Raw genomic sequence first — 16,185 nt, forward strand, 5'->3', positions numbered from 1 at the left:
AAAAATAGTCTCTTCTACAATTCCTATGTAACGTGCTTGAATCTTAACCTCTCTCTCTCTCTCTCTCTCTCTCTCTCTCTCTCTCTCTCTCTCTCCTTCTCCTCCTCCTCCTCCTCCTTCTCCTTCTTCTTCTTCGTTTCTCTGTGTAGCTCTGGCTGTCCTGGAACTCACTCTGTAGACCAGGCTGGCCTCGAACTCACCAAGCCTGGCCCAGTCCTGACTTCTTTTGGTGATGAACAGCAACATGGAAATATAAGCTGAATAAACCCTTTCCTCACCAACTTGATTCTTGGTCATGATGTTTGTGCAGGAATAGAAACCCTGACCAAGACAAGTAATTTCCAAACTTTAAAATCTCCTGCTTCCATCCTGATCCAGCCTCTTCTTCTTCCACAATGCATCAGGTAACATATTTATTTAAATGTCTCACAAAATCAACGTGGAAAAAACTCCTGAGAAATTTTGTGTCACTGATCATGATAACCGAATATTCTTGAAACATGTCAAAAAACTGTCACTGCCGATGCCTGAAGTACAGACTTGGAGAGTGCTAGGTACATTTAACGACTCTGCAGACTCTCATCTGCGGTGATGTGCAAAGACACATCAATTCTATCTGGTTTATTCCAATTCTCTCAGGGCTATTAGATTCAATTACCAATTATTAGATATGGGTTTAAAAATATCCCTAAATTGTACCATGAAGTTGAAGCGTTGAGCAGATAAACATAAATGAGAAGTTAAAGGCTCGTCTGAAAGGTTTTAAGACAGCATTTTGAAATATTAAGACTTCCACTCTCCCACCCTTTCCCCCAGACACACATTTATTGTTCTTATGCTTCCCAGAAATGCAATGTTAGGTTTGTTGCTCTCGAAAGGAAGTATGGGAATCAGACCAGAGAAGCACCAGACCCAGGTTTGAATCCATTAAGGCAGGTGACTGGTATGTGGGGTGACTGATAATTGATTTGGTTCTCATTTGTTGACAATCACTGTGTTACTAGCACTTTATTAGGTGCCGGGCACACAAGAAGCAATGGAGCAGAGATGACATGATTTTGTGGGGACAACAGAAAAGAGTGTGAAAGAATAGCAAGGATCTGCACGGAGGAGCTAACCTGGTCTACATGGGAGAGATCGCCTGCTCAATATGTGCTTGCTAACCTGGTCTGTAAATATCAGCATTGTATCAGGGACCTAGACTGCTCTAGATGGGTGGGCTAACCTGATCTCTATTGGAGAGCTAGCCTTGCTTGTATGGAGGAACTAACCTGGTATGTTTCAGGGAGCTAAGCTGGTTGGCATGGATTAGTTAACTTGGTCTATATGGGTGAGTGAACCTTGTCTCCTCCTGGGAGTTAATCTGATCTTTTCTGGGATGCTAACCCTGCCTGCCAGTGTGAGCTAACCTGGTCTGGGGATCAAAAGTACCCTGAACGGTGACATTCACTCATAACCAGAGGGATAGCCTAGAGTTAACCTGAGAAAGTCACTTCCTCCTTTTTAGGTCGTTGTTTTGAAGTGAGGATTATAATAAGCTATCTCAGGGGGTTCCTCTGAAGTTTTAATGAGTGTTGATATTTAAAGCAGTTAGCACAGCTTCTGGCTTATAGTAAATACTCAATAAATGATAGCTGTCATTACTCTTTTTACAGCCTTTGTTGAGTTATATCAAGAATCTTCTCTCTGGATGGTGGTAAGCCCACACCTTTAATCCTAGCAATCAGGAAACAGAGGCAGGGGGATCTCTGTGAATTTCAGCCAGTCTGGTCTACAGAGTGGGCACCAGGACAGCCAAGACTACACAGAGAAATCCTGTCTCAAAAAAAAAAGTTTTTCTCTAAAAATGCAACCCTTACAAAGTGACCCTCCAATCAAATACTTGCATTTTCTGCGCATGCACCATGGGAGAGAGAGATGAGCAGACCCACCGAGGAAGAATACGCCCTTCCCCCAGCATGCCCAACGCTCACCTTGACCACAAAAGCAGGTCCCAAATCTCTTTAGTCACAGGGTTAATATGTCACATGAATCAGATCTAAAATTCTGGCCCCTTCAAAGGCTGCAGTTCCTCCCTGTTTAATCAGACATGAAACAAATCGCGTGCTGCGGCAGAGGCGTACAAACACGCTTTAATTACAATATTGTAACACCAATTAGAGATCTATCTAATCGAGGACTCGGCACTTCCTGCTCGGATATTACTCCCATGTTGGGATAATTACTGCTAATTAAGCTTGGAACTAATTAGGCTAAATGATCTCATTTATACCAACAAAGATGACTTCTAGGAGTTCATAAGAAAAGCTAGGGTGATCTTATCACTCCTGGACTATTTGGCTTTTCATTCTGGAAATAAAGCACCTTTCCCTGACATCAAGGTGCATTCAGAGTTGGTTCTATGGAATTCTGGACGGGATGGTAATGGGTTCTTCATTTGTCTTCCCAGATTCTCCTACACGGGGAAACAAGTCCTCTCCACTCAAGGCATACTATACTCCTCCACAGATGTGTTAGAAGCAGCAGCCACTGAGAGAGGCTGTGGCAAACGGCCATCCAATGCAGCCTGATTCTGGCTCCTGTTAACTTGCAGTTCTAGCTCATCTGTGTCTGTGCTCCTGTTCTATCCTCTATGGGGCAGAGCACACCGGGCTTGGGCTCTGCACACAGACCGAGGTTGGTGCACATTTCCCTTGCTGCGTAACCCTCCCTCTCCCTCTCTAAGACTGGGATCAATAATAGAATCCTGGGGTGCTTCAGGGAAGGTCAACGGCATCTCTTGTGTGGAATGGAGAGCTTGCCCCATGCGTGGTACTTATCAACAAAGTAATATGATTTTGTTTTAAATTTCCCCCCTCATGAGCACTGTATTATCCAGAATGAGCTAAATTCTACTTTTACCTGTACTACATTCTTTCCTGGGTTGTGGTAGCGGGAAGAAGACACATGGCACAGAGTTAGGAAGCCTGGCTATTTTTCTGGTTGCTCTCTAACCAGCTGTGCAACTTGAGGAAGTCATTTCTTCCTAGGAAAAGCAGCACTCCTTACATACTTGGCCGAGTGTCCACACGTACTCTCTGATGTCACCCTTACAACAATACTCCCCATTCAAGATAAGAAAACTGAGACCTCAACAAGTGACTAACTTAAAAAGAAAAACAATGTTCACTGCTACTAAATGCCAAGTCTGGGAGCAGAGCCTCACTCCCAGTGAGTTCTTAGAGTCACCGTTACAATGGCTTGCCCTCAGCCCTCCCTGCAATGGAAGGACTTGCAGTTTTCGTCTTTGTAAAGGGTGCACTATTTATCAAGTACGAAGTCTTTATTGTGCGTCTGATACGTGCTCCATTCTACAGGGAATAACAGGCACTGCCCATACAAACACCCTGACACCCCAGTCTAACACTCGACCCCACAGATGCATAGGTACACACGTGTGCCTCATACTCACACACATACCACATACATGATCTTTGTTGGATGGTACCATGGCGGACAGTGCAGTTTTTGAAGTATCTTCTCAGCCTCTGTAGGATTCCCCTCCACCACCCTGGGGTATGAATTTGTACAAGAGAAGACCAATGGGAACTAAGGGTTTTCACCCCATTTTTCTGCTGTTCACAGGGTTGGTTCCTCATCCTTCCTGAAGGATGAGCAGCCTTGGCAAGTGAGGTCCTTGGGCATGGAGAATCCCAGTTTGAAGAAGAGTGCGCTTTTAAGGAATCTGGAAAGAGGGCAGGAAGCTCTCTGAAGAACAGGCCTCAAAATATATTAGGTGATTAATTTAAGAGCATGAAAAATAAATAAATAACTGCTTTGGCAGATTAGGAAACCTTTTATACGGTGGCTCATCAAGCCATGCTCCCGGCCCTTGCTTCTCTGATGCACAGACAAAGGCTTAATGCACCATTGTTGATTCCTTAAAATAGCTAGAGGTCCTTGGCTTCTCACACCATGAAAACATGCCAAAGAGCAGAAGGCCTCTGTGCCTGGGGAAATACCCAGAACCAAACCACTGCAAGCGTGCCTAAGGGAGAATTCGGTTAAGTCAACCTAGCTATTCTCCTGTCCCATGTGGCTAAGATGAGTCTCAATGGGGGCAGGGTTTCTTCATGACTGGAGGATCCTTTTAAAAAACATGTCTGTCCCAGAGATATCTACTATTATTTAAGTATAGTCAATTATTATTAGTATGTTAGTAAATTAATTAATAATAAATAAATTAATACTATTATTAAATAGGATACAGTATTATTTAAGTAATATCTATAGCCAGCACTGTCATTTGGGGACCAACAGGCTAGACTCTCCCTATTAGAGAGCTTAATCTGAAGACTCAATGTTGAAATGAGTCTTCCTAAACAGTCTTTAAAACATCCTCAATGAGAGTGTGAGACTGGCTCTTCTTTGACACGGGTTCTTCTTCAAATTCTCCTCTGCATCCACACTCTTGCTTATTCCCTTCTTTATTCATTCAGCGGACACTGCGTTCCTATTCTGAGCTCCAATGGGGGGGGGGGAGGAGGAGACCATGTGCTCGCCAAGGAGTAACTGCTCTCCTGTGATTGCCCCCACCTCCATCCCCTGAAGAGTAGGCGATGGGTCCTTTTTATCTGATAACTGGTGTTCTCTGCTGGAGGATGAAGGAAGAGAAAAATCAGAAGTAGTTGGTTTTATGCACTTAATCCTCTTCCAACAAAAGTCTCATGTGAAGGGACGGGGATGGCAGATAGTTCAGAGAGCACAGCAGAAGAAGTACAAGCACAGGAAGGTCAGGAGGGGCCGGGAGTGGGGGGCAAACAGCAAAAGGTCTTAGCATTCCTTCAGCTGGCGCGTGTGAAGAGCTTTGGATGTGATGCTAAGCACGGTTACCAGGGTTACCCAACGATTAGAAGTAAGGTGAAGTGTGTCCTTCAGGAAGTATGCAGCGTTACATGGCGAAAGAGCATGATGAGTTTGGAGACGCTTCTCAGGTAAATTCAACAGGTTCTCCAGAGTATTTGGATGTAGAAATTAAGAGGGGAAAGAACTTAAATTGTTAGTATGAGAGTTTTACCTTGGGGGACTGGATGAAAGGTGGTGCTGGTTAATTAACTGGGAAAGGGAAACCGGGTGGTGATTCCGCCTTTCTAAAATAAAGTGAACGTGGCTTCTTTCTGTGTTCTTTTGTTTTGCTTGTTTGTTCTTTGCTGGAGATGCCTGTGAGGTCGGAGTGCCCAGGGGTAACTGCGTGGGGTCTGGAACTCTAGAGAGGCCAGGGAAACAAGCTGGGAAACCAGTGGTAAAGGCTCCAGGAAACCTTGGGGAAGGTAAAGGGGTCTCGGATTAGAAACCAGTGAGTAATGTGTTCATTGAATGTGGATGAGAGGTGGAGAGACGAGGAGGTACAGGAGCAAAAGGTAGAGCACGCACATGGAAGAATTCAAGGTAGCTGAGCCCTAATCACTAGGCTCCCGGGGAAGCTACATGCAAGAGTTGGAAAGTGTAGTCCCAGCACTGGAAGCGGTTCATGCAAAACCACACCCACTCTATTCCAAAGAAACTGGTTTGGCTAAAGAAACAAATGGCTTTAGGCAAACCTATGAGGTGCTTTCCAGCTCGAATCTTGCCTGCCTTCCAGCCCTGCTTCATGTCTGCCTTCCAGTCTGCATCTTGTCTGCCTTCCAGCTTGTGTCTTGCCTGCCTTCCGGCCTGAGCCATGCCTGCCTTCCAGCCCTGCTTCATGCCTGCCTTCCAGCCCTGCTTCATGCCTGCCTTCCAGCCCTGCTTCATGTGTGCCTTCCAGCCCTGCTTCATGCCTGCCTTCCAGCCCTGCTTCAAGTGTGCCTTCCAGCCCTGCTTCATGTGTGCCTTCCAGCCCTGCTTCATGCCTGCCTTCCAGCCCTGCTTCATGCCTGCCTTCCAGCCTACATCTTCAAGCCTGCATCTTGCCTGTCTTCTTTGGAAGACTGGCTCCTCAATGTCTTCAGGGACACTTAACTGTTTTCCTCCCCTCTTTCACCTTCTTGAAGCTTCTGCCTTTTAAATGAAATAGCAAGGATTTCCCAAATTCCACCCTAAGACTTTCTTTTCATTCAACATGCTCTCTGTGGGTGATTTTGCAGCTCACCAACAGATGGCTCTCACATTGGGTCTCCAGGCAGACACCTCATTCAACAAAACACCTTACACAGAAACCAGGAAAGGGCTGCTGAAATTGAGTCGAGCTGGATATTTCCAGCCACAGGCTCCATCCACCAGCCATTGTCACCGGGTGTTCATGGAGTCTTCACATTCGTGGAAATCTTCATGCCTGGTCTTTCTTTTCTTTCCCTCTCAAAAAAAGACCATGATTAAAACACTGTAAGTGTCTTGTGTCTTAAGTTTCTTGAGGCTATCTGTCTCCAGAGATGATCCGATCATGATGTTTTGCCCTTCAGCAAGGGCATCCTATAACAGAGGTCTAGGAGAAGTCTAGAAGAGACATCCTGGATGCTGTACTGATAAGGCACTGGCTGGGGAGGTGGGATCATTAGCATATCTAAAGCTTGATCTGCAGGAGCTTTCTTGGGAAAGCTTGGCAGGCGTCCTGAGCCACCCAGAGGAGCACACTGGAGACCATGAGCAGTTCTGTGGGTCTGTGACTTGCACATACTCTCCCAAAGTGCGCTTGTCAGAACTACGTGGAACCTTACATTAGAAACAACCAGCAGTTGAGCAGAGAGGCAGACGGACCTGCTGGGTCGCCAGCACTGCCACTTTAGCAGATAAGGGAGCTCTGCTTTAGAAGGAGGAGGAGAGATTGACTCCTGAGATTGCGGGGTGGGGCGGGGTGATGCTCCCAGGGCAAGAACACTACCTGCTTTCACTTCCGGACTCATTATTCTCCTACACACTTTCCTTCCTTCCTAGAGTTACACATTAATTCTCTCACGGAGGATCAGTTATATGACGGGCTTGATGCTTTAAAAAAAAAAGAAAAGAAAAGAAAAGAAAAGAAAAGAAAAGAAAAAAGAGTTGTGTACCATTAATTGTTGAGCTTTTTTTTTTTTTAATGTTTTTCTCATGGCTTTTACTTGACTCAGAAATAAATGAATGGATTCTATTTTGTCTGTCCCTCCTAAATTTCCCTCAGGCATAGACCAAATATGTGTGAAATGTCAGCTCAATTAGGGTATGTTGGAAGTTATCTGTGCTTCTGAAAAACAGGCCAGCGTAGGGAAGGCTCTTCCTAAACCCAAGGCTGTTACTGCGATTGCAGTAGGAGCAGTCATAAGAAGCTTGGGCTGTGGAAGTTAAACAAGAGCAAAACGCTTCTCTGAACAACAACATCAACAACAAAAGCAAACCCCGATTTCCTAAGTTTCATATCGTCTATAAGAACTCATCACCACAGCCAAGGGGTTTCAAAAATCCACTTGTTGGAGTTGGTGGGTGTCGAGAGAGGGAAGGCTAGGAGCAGTTTGCTTTCTGTGAAAAATTTGAGAAAATGAGTCTGGGGTGGGGGTGGGGCGTCATGGAGAGGGTTGTGGAGGGAATGGAGAGGCTCAGTGGTTAGCTTCCGTCAGAGGACCAGGGTTTTGTCCCCAGCACCTGTATCAGGCAGCTCTTAACTTTGGGCACCTGCATTCATGTGCGCATGCGTGCGAGCACACACACACACACACACACACACACACACACACACACACACACACACACAGATGCATACACGCACACATGCACAAAAATATAAAAATAAAACATATATTCTTAATTTAAAGGAGGAAAACCAGAAGCTGATACTCCCTTGTGCTGTGAAATAAAACTGCAAGCACTATCCGTGCAGAAGTGGAAATCCTTCCCGCAAGGACGAGGCGCTCAGCACCCTCTGAGGCCTGTTTCCCGCGAGGTCCGATTTAACGCGCCCCATAGAAGATGAGGTAATGAGGCCATCTGATGCAATAGCCTTGGGTATCCGAAAGCTGTCCGTGTGTAGCTTTCCCTTCAAAGCACCGCACATGCACACCATCACCAAAGAACTCACAGAAATGAAGTGTCACCTCAGCTTCAGAGCCTGTCACCGTCATCGGCTCCTTCTGAAGAACCTAAGGGAGTTTAACTCTTCTTAGTTTTTCTTCTGAAGCCCCCTCCCCCAATGGAATTAAATAGCTCTCTAAAACCTGGACTCTGTACTGCCTGTATGTATATTTCATCCCTAAATAATCAGTTAATCTCCTTCAGGCCCCAATACCCATTTTTCCATGAAGAATGGGTCCTTCAGGTAGTCAGCCAGCCCAGACAGACTCTGGAAAGCTAGAACAAACAAACAGCAATGTGTCCGGCATATCTAACAATTAACGCGCGGTGTGCTGCCATCTCCTGATGTGGTTTTACACCAACGAGATACTCAATGTCTTCTTGAGAGACTTTTATGTCATTTTATTATTTTCTGTTTGTTCATTTCTGAGGCAGTCTCTCTATGTAGTTCTGGAACTCAGCTACATAGACCAGTCCATCCTGATTCACATAGATCTGCCTGCCTCTGCCTCCCAAGAGTTACCGCATCTGGCTCTCATCTCTTTACTGACCATAGAGCACTGGTCATTTGATGATGAACTCTCAGTGAGGAATACTTTTAGGGATAAGAAGTTTAAGAAACACTAATTTGGGGCCAGGCGTAGTGGCACACGCCTTTAATCCCAGCACTCAGGAGGCAGAGGCAGGCGGATTTCTGAGTTTGAGGCCAGCCTGGTCTACAGAGTGAGTTCCAGGACAGCCAGGGCTATACAGAGAAACCCTGTCTCAAAAAAACAAAAGAAGAAGAAGAAGAAAGAAACACTAATTTGAGATTTTAGCAACTGAACGGAATTGCAAGAGTTGGGTTGGCCATCTAGGCACGGGCAGTAGTTGATGAGGGTTGGAATGGAAGTGGTCTATTTTTTTTGTTTTTGTTTTTGTTTTTGTTTTTTTGGTTTTTTTCAAGACAGGGTTTCTCTGTGTAGCCCTGGCTGTCCTGGAACTCACTCTGTAGATCAGACTGGCCTCGAACTCAGAAATCTGCCTGCCTCTGCCTCCCGAGTGCTGGGATTAAAGGCGTGGGCCACCACTGCACGGCGGAAGTGGTCTATTTAGAAAGAAAAGAATGAAACCCGCCAGGCCCTACTATGTGCCAAGCTCTCAGTACAAAAGCCTTTTATATCCACATTGGATGTGATCCCGACTCATAGGATAAGACAACAAGCCTGTCCCAACTTCCTGGTGTTTTACATCATGGTTCCCTAGCTCATGATTTGAACTTATATGTGGAGAGGAGCAAGGCCAATCTCAGGGGATGGAGCTCGGCCAGGGAATCTACTGCAGTTCCGAGTCAATGAAAACTCCAGTTGTCTAAGCAGCCAGCTGAGAAGGGCACAAGTGACTGCACGGAGGTGCCCAGGCCAGAGTGTGGTGTGGGTACATTTGCCTTCCAGCCTGTCTCCATGGTGACATAGTAAGAGCTCAGCAGCCACGTATGACCAGGAGTGAGGAAGACAGTCCCCTGGCAAATCGGGCAGCCTGAGTGAGAATTGTGTCTCAGGCAACATTTCTTCCTGAGCAGATGGCAGCAGGAGTAAGAGGGACAGACGCCTCTGCCCCTCACTCTGAGCCCCTGAGAACAGCAGTGGGGATCCAGTGGAGAAATGCACGGGCTGGAGCGGGCAAACAATCACTTCTGACTTAAGCCTCTTCGTGTTAAAAAAGCAAACACAGCACCCATGAGTCTGCTCCCTCGATGCAGACCTACTGTGGCCAGCACCCATGAGTCTGCTCCCTCGATGCAGACCTACTGTGACCAGCACCCATGAGTCTGCTCCCTCGATGCAGACCTACTGTGACCAGCACCCATGAGTCTGCTCCCTTGATGCAGACCTACTGTGGCCAGCACCCATGAGTCTGCTCTCTCGCTGCAGACCTACTGTGGCCAGTCCCTCATGCTCCAGCTGCCACACCTTACCCACGATTATGGCTGCTGTCCCCTCCAACAGCCCTTCTGCAAGTTGCTTTTACTCAGTATTTTATGACACGAGTGATAAAAAGTGGCCAAAGAGAAGTAAATGGAAGGTGTCTGTTAACTGAGGAGCAAGTGCGCTATATTATTCTATTATAGCTATCAGCTCACGAAAAATGGAAAGACTCTGCCTAATAGAACTTTCTTTTCAGAAGCATGGGAATTATATATTTCCTATATATATTGTCCAATATGGTAGCCACTGACCACATTAGACTATTCGAATGTTTAAAATGAAGGCCATGTGGCTAAGCTACTGACTTTGAATGTCTGATTTCATCCTAATTATTGTACATAAATGATTATGTGTGGCCAGCAACTACCATACCAGTCAGGGCAAACATCAACTTTGCTTAAGCGGGACACCACGTACAGCGAGCAAGGGTAACGCCAAGGACTGAGCAGTGCCTCTAGAGGAGGACAGAGGCATGGTTGGTTTGTCATTCCAAACGGGGCACAAGGACTAAAACAGTCCTTGTTTTAGTCTTCTCAACAGGACACTCACATTTTGTGTTGAAGACAGTGATAATTGGTTCTTTGAAACTTTGTATAACTTTATGCTCTGCGGAGGTCTTTCATGGGGTGTGGTTTGAGCATCAGCAGGGCTCTGTGATGTAGGAACCTGAGTAACAGTTTCTCATTTTACAATGAGGAAATCTAGACTCGGATATTTGCCTAAGGCCACAGACTTCAAAGAATGGGGAAGGAATGTTTTGAACCAAGCTCTAGACTTCATTTCCCTCCAGTTCCTCTCACAGACAAGGTGAGCACCCTACTCCAGCCCCAGCCCCTGCCTCCCTTCATCGTGGAAATGGCAACACATGATAAAATATGCTTAAATATAACAATAGGAAACAGGAGGGAAGGCACGGGATTTGGGAGCTTTCTGACAGATAACTGAAGCCCGAAGAAATCAAGAATTGGCTTGGAACTCACTCTGTAGACCAGGCTGGCCTCGAACTCAGAAATCTGCCTGCCTCTGCCTTGTCTCTTATGAGAGGAGGAAGGGAGGGAAAAGTTAAGCTCCCACTACACGTGGCTCTTCACAGAACAAAATCAGCACCCCCTGTGTTCCTTTGTCTGGCAGGACTGAGCCAGGACTCCCTTTGAGATCACAGAGCCAGATTGTGTTCCAGAGCGTCTGGTTGTTTCCAAAGTCACAGTCCCTCACCCCAGGAGCACCCTATGAAGTGCCTGAGCACACACTCTGGGGACACTCAGGCTAAACTTAAGCAGCAGACCTGACACTCTTCAAACGATTTAATATGTTCGAGTCTCAGTTTCCTCTTCTGCAAAACCAGGGGCTCACTTTCTTCCAGTCTTAGACGGCGATGGGATACGTTAATGGAGAGACACTGTGGACCCTGGGGCATAGTGCACGTGTGAGTGGTAGTTATCAATAGTTTACACCATTTTAGGCACTGCGGATTCCTGTGGATTTTAAAGTAGGACCTGTAGAAAGAAACTACTTTCAGAGAAGGTGGTGTGGAAAAGGTCCCTGTAAGACAAGGGGCTTTTGCTTGGGTGTGGAAGGTGAAAGTGGATGAAGGTCAGTCAGGCTTTAAACAGGGGCAGATAGGATCAGGGCAGGTGGGGCTGATAGATCAGGGCCCCACAGGTGGGACGGCTTTCCCTGACTTTTCATCTTTCCGTGCAATGATGTCAGACTTTGTCCCCCAGCCCCTGCCGGCCTCCTTCTAGAGTGCTCTTTGCCTAGATTCCCTAAGTATTATGTGCACCCATACACAAAGCCAGACTCTCTGACAGACAGCTCCCTCTTACCCAGTTATTGATTAACTATCAAGTACCTGGAAAGTGCTATGCTAGGTGTTTTTCTTCCCCTGCTGTTGCTGTCGTTTGGTTTTGGTTTGTGCTTTTAGATTGATTTTCATTTCATGTGTATGAACGTTTTGCCTGCATGTCTGTCTGTCCATCATGTGCACTCATTGTCTGTGGAAGTCAGAAAAAGTGTGAAATCTCTTTAAGACTGGAGTTACAGATAGTTGTGAGCTGCCATGTGGGGGCTGGGGATTGAACCCAAGACCTCTGGAAGAGCAGTTAGTGCTCTTAAACGCTGACCTACTACAGATTATACACGGTGATTCTGAGAAAAATAACAGAAAGGGAAACCATGTGGTAGAGTGTCTGTGAGCAATGGACGTGATGACACATGACACCTTAGGAAAGGCTTCTGAGAAGAGGTGACAGTGGGGACCTCCAAGGGCAGAATGTTATGGACAGAGAATATAAGACACACAAAGGCTCAGAGGCAGAAATGAACTTGGTGCATTTGAGGGACTGAAAGGGTTTGAATGGTTGAAGTTGGAACACAGAGGGTTAAAAGGTGAGGTGAGAGGCAAGGCAGGCCAGGTTACCTTGGGTTTATGCTAGGCCATGGGCAGGAGTTTGGATTTTGTTCTAAATGCAGTGAGGGCCATTTGGATATTAAGCAGGAGAACAATGAGATTGACTCTGCCTTTTAAAAAGATTATTCTTAATCCAGTCACCCCCTGCCCAGACTCACGCATGTGCACAAGTGCTCGGCTGGATTCTAAGAGCATCACCAGGCTGCCAGTTACCTGCCTGTCTCCCCCATCCCGCCCCCACCCCCCACCCCGTGCAGTCTGTTGCAGGATCTCATGAGTGCCTCAGCAGTGTTTATGGAGTGAAGTGCAGCCTTTCCTCTGTACAGCCCGCAGCCTGACTCCAGCCCTTGGATAAAGAAAGGGTGGCTTGAGTTGTCTCTCCTGCACAAGAACTTTCAATAGCTCTCCAGTGCCCAGGAAACCAAACCGCACCTCTCTCTCTAACCCTGAGCCTGCCCAAGAAGCCTGAACGAATAGATTCCCCAAATCAGTCCGTCCACTTCTCTCTGCACTTACTGACATTCATCCTGTAGTGACTCGAGCTTCCTGAGCATGGCTGGTTTGTCCTTGCGGGTTTTCTAGCTCTGCATTGACATTTCCTCCAATTACAGCTGTCGGTCAGCCTCCTAGGCTGTCATTCCCTGGAGTCCAGTGACACCTTCTCTCCTGGATGCTTTCTCTGCTCTTGCTTGATCACATGTGAACCTCCAGAAGGATTTTTACCTGAACCTGTTTAAAGCATTTGTTGGAGTCTTCCTGGTGTCACAGTTATCTGTGTGCATGTCTTGCACCCTTCCTAAATGCAGCTTCCTGAGCATGGGGACAGAGTCGGAGTCACTCTTCCTGCCCGTCGGTACCCATTAGAGTGTGGCATTCCGGAGGTTCTTGATAAATGGATGGGTCAACAAATGGACGAATAGACAAATAGATCCTAAAATTCATCTTTTGGGCTGCTTGGCTCAATTTGATGATTTTAGAAGACCGTGAATAATAATAAGAGGGAATGAGAAGGGCAAACATTCGAAGCATCACAACGGTGTTTTCAGAGCTCCGTGGAAACACAAATAAACATGGAAATCATTCTCCATTGTTTCCATGGGGTGGCTATGAGAACAGGTCACCCGGGAGTTGCTGAGAATCACACAGCATGTCCACAGTGCCCTAGGATACAAATTCCATGTCTGTGGCTCCTGCTACTAACAGTCCGTCAAGCCCAAGGTTTATGGGAAATAATGTAAAACCATTTCCTAGGGCTGATAAGTTGGCTCAGCAGATAAGAGCACTGGCTGCTCTTCCACAGGTCCTGAGTTCAATTCCTAGCAACCATATGGTGGCTCATAACCATCTATAAGGGGATCTGATGCCCTCTTCTGGGCTGGGGATGTATGTGCAGCAGAACACTCACATTGAATTTAAAAAAAAAAAAAAGGAAAACAAAAATAACAACATTTCCCTCAGCAATTAATTTGAGTCGAGCAGGAAAAAAAAAAAGGTAAACTTTTCAGCTAATTCCTTGATTCTTCAGCCTTGTGTTAGCATTCCTGAGAGCCTGAGTAAGTGTGCTGGGGTTTACCTCAATCAATGGAGCTGCAGAGTTCATTTATCTTAAGTGACTCCACTTGGGAAGAAAGGTGTTGATGAGCTTCCCCGAGCAAAGGCTTCTGTGTACACACAGGACAGTCCCCAGTGGCAGACCGACAGCTCTCCTCCTTGGCCGTCCTTGACTTTCTGCAAAGACCTCCACTCTTTAATGAACGAGACAGTTAAGTCCGCGAAGCCCTGTTGCCTTCGAAATCACACATGCTTCTGGTGCATTGTTTAGTTGCAAGTCACCTGTTATTAATTATGTCCGCGAATCTCAAAGAACCAATGGAGTAAGCGTTCCTTGTTATTACTCCTTTTTAAGAGCTTAACACTCTCATTCCGGGAGATAAAGATCATCCCAGGACGTTTCCTTCCTTGAGGAGGGAGCCTGGCAGCCGGTGATTCCTTGGCATGAGATGTCTCACCTCGGACTCTCCCATCTATGCTAACTTTCTCTTGCTGATCAAGCTTGACTAAGTAGATGGTGTTTCTGTGCTTACATTCATTTTCACTTCTCTGATTTCACACCAGTGACTTATTCTGAAATCTGCAGTTTAATCAGCACGACTTAAGGAAGGACACTCTTCCTGACTCATTGCTAGAAGGTGCCCACAGAGAATGGATGTGAAGACATATTTCTTTCCAAAAGTTTAGTAACCAGCTTTCGGCCAGGTTCCTCTCTGGGTTCTAATTCCTGGGGCTTTTTGCTTTTGTTTTTGTTGTTTGAGATAGGGTCTCACAAAATAGCTCTGGCAGTTCTGGAATTCACAATGTAGACCAGGCTGGTCCTGAACTCACAGAGACCTCCTGCCTCTGCCTCCCAAGTGCTAGGATTAAAGGCGTGCGCCACCACTGCCTGGCCTAATTCCTGGTTTTACAGACCCAACTATCATTCCACAGCCCAGGAATCTCCACAGTAATCTTTCTCAAGAAATATTCTACAATTTTTGTATCTCTGAGATATCAATAGGAAGGTGAATGTTGGCTCCTGTTCTTAAAGATGAGTGAGGTGTCTGCTGTCTTGCCTTTGATTCTCTGAGGGAAGGTAGCAGAGTGTGTCTCTCTATTGCAAAACTAGGGTCGGAAGTACTCCCCTATCATTTGGGAAATAGGGGTACTGAGCGAGCTAAATCGGGAAAACACACCCGGTGCACACAGGCTTCAAGTCGGTTACGGTGGCATGTGAGATGTGAAATACCTGGCGTTCTTTCAAACTGCTAGAGAACTATGGGGCGACATTGAATGACAGGCAAATCAGGTGATCTGGTCTATTAGCCCCTACAGGATTTCTTATTACACCCCAAGCCCACCCTGCTCTGTTTGGTTAAAGCTATAGATTTTTGAATAGGTCATTAGAGGATAAAAACCAGGAATGATCTTTTGCTAAGCATCTCATTACAAAGCTGACACTTAAACTGCTGACAGATTTTTTTTTTTTTTTTTAAATCTCCTTTAAGAACACTATGAAATTGGGAGCTGGAGAGATGGCCCAGTAGTTAAAAGCACTGGCTGCTCTTCCAGAGGACCCTTGTTTGAGTCCCAGGACTGCATGATGACTAACAAACTGTCTGTAACTCCAGTTCCAGGGGACCTCACCCACTCTTCTGGCTTCCACGAGGACCAGACTCACATGTGGCACACGCGCGCGTACACACACACACACACACACACATAAAATAAAAATTAATTAAAAAATTTTTTTTAAAGAATGCTACAAAGAATTGGAAGCACGGCTATCAAAAGCAAGCAAGCAACCCCACAACAAATGGCTCTCAAAATCTCAAATCTGGGGCTCAGTGGTTATGTCTCTTACAGAGGGCCTAGCCTGAGTCCCCAAACCAACACAAGAGTTGCAATGAACTGTAACTCCAGCTCCAGGAGACCAGAACCCTCGGGCCTCTTCAGGTACCTACACTCAATGTGCCCATGTGCATTCATGCACTGTCACACATGCACACACACACGCATACACACACACACTATGAAAAATAAATAAAATGTCAATCCTCACAAAATTAATCTCAAAATTGAGAAAAGCAGAAACAACCTGAATCTAATATATAAATTACTAAAGTCAAAATTGCCGAAGTTGCATGTGGAGAGAGAGAGAGAGAGAGAGAGAGAGAGAGAGAGAGTCAGAGACAGACAGAGACCCAGAGAAGCTCACCCATCCAGGGAAGCAGGCACTTACACATTCAGATGAGATGCTGGGAAAGAAAAGGAAAG

At 46.0% G+C, this 16,185-nt stretch overlaps 1 protein-coding gene and 1 non-coding gene across 4 annotated transcripts in view; one reads left to right on the forward strand and one right to left on the reverse strand.

Annotated features, from left to right (window-relative positions):
• Positions 1 to 16,185, reverse strand: part of Bcl9 (BCL9 transcription coactivator) — an 87,922-nt gene that overhangs the window by 53,703 nt on the left and 18,034 nt on the right. The window lies entirely within an intron of this gene.
• Positions 15,305 to 15,389, forward strand: LOC115063966. Its single transcript, XR_003843809.1, has one exon. It is a non-coding gene; the product is annotated as a small nucleolar RNA SNORD71 (small nucleolar RNA).

The sequence above is a fragment of the Mus pahari genome, chromosome 4 (genome assembly GCF_900095145.1).
Source record: "Mus pahari chromosome 4, PAHARI_EIJ_v1.1, whole genome shotgun sequence".
Taxonomy (NCBI): Eukaryota; Metazoa; Chordata; class Mammalia; order Rodentia; family Muridae; genus Mus; species Mus pahari.